Source organism: Bison bison, unplaced genomic scaffold (assembly GCF_000754665.1).
Source record: "Bison bison bison isolate TAMUID 2011002044 unplaced genomic scaffold, Bison_UMD1.0 scf7180017864482, whole genome shotgun sequence".
In the NCBI taxonomy this organism is placed as follows: domain Eukaryota; kingdom Metazoa; phylum Chordata; class Mammalia; order Artiodactyla; family Bovidae; genus Bison; species Bison bison.
The window spans coordinates 2599620-2600525 of NW_011495042.1; the positions used below are offsets into that span (position 1 = coordinate 2599620).

At 56.2% G+C, this 906-nt stretch overlaps 1 protein-coding gene across 1 annotated transcript in view; it reads right to left on the minus strand.

Moving 5' to 3' along the window:
• CLEC3B (C-type lectin domain family 3, member B) overlaps window positions 1–906 on the minus strand; it is a gene marked incomplete at its 3' end in the record, with an annotated part of 6228 nt that overhangs the window by 763 nt on the left and 4559 nt on the right. The gene's annotated exons all lie outside the window — the stretch shown is intronic.

Here is a 906-nt window from a genome sequence, read left to right on the forward strand (position 1 = left end):
AAGGGGAGGAGGGGGTCATCTCTCCCCCAGGCAGGATAATTCTGCCTTTTAGCAGAATTAAAAGGCCCTTTAGGGCCTTTTAGCTTGGAGGCTGCACAGGGAGGGGGCAGAAGCTGGCCTTGGGTACCTCTGCTCAGTCTGCTTCCCACCGCCCCCTTTCACAGCTGGGACCCCAGACTCTCCCTGATGAATGAACCCCATCTCAGAGTGGGCTTCCCAGGGAGCCCCGCCAGAGCCACCCGCTCTGATCTTCCTCCCACCCCACTCTCCCTGAGATTGGGGCCAGGGGACATGCTGACCCAGAGTCCAGACCACACTCCAGGTGCACAGGACCCCAAATCCCTGCCCCAGGGGCCCAGACAGGCTCCCAGCGTCTGCCAACAGCCTCTTCTGGGTCAGTGCTCCTGAGGGCTGGTTGGAGTGGCGACTGGGAGCTCAGAGCTGAGATTGGCCAGCTGCCAGACAGAAGAGATGGCCCAGGCAGTGGGCCAGGAGCTCGCTGTCTCGGGCTCAGAACTCTGAGAAGTCCGAGAGTTCTAAATTTGATTCTGGCCTCAAAGGTTGTAATGAAGGTGTATATTTGGTCTAGTTAGGAATGTAGACTGTTTCTGCTTAGCAGTTTATTCTTTAGCTGGGTTTATAACATAAATATTTAGACAGTTGGAGTGTATGTCTCCGTTTGTCCTCTTGCTGCTGATCCTCAAAATTTTAGGGGTGGGTCTGTACTCCACCACCACCCCCGCCCCTCACTCACCCGCTCACTCTGTTACTCTCACTTAACACATGTCTCTGTGTCCCCGTGAGCACTGGATACTCCTGGAACTCTCAACTCCAGGCCCGGAGCGTCACCGAGGTGTCTTCACTCACAGACACTGTCCCAAGCCGACCAGCCCTGCCACGTGCTCT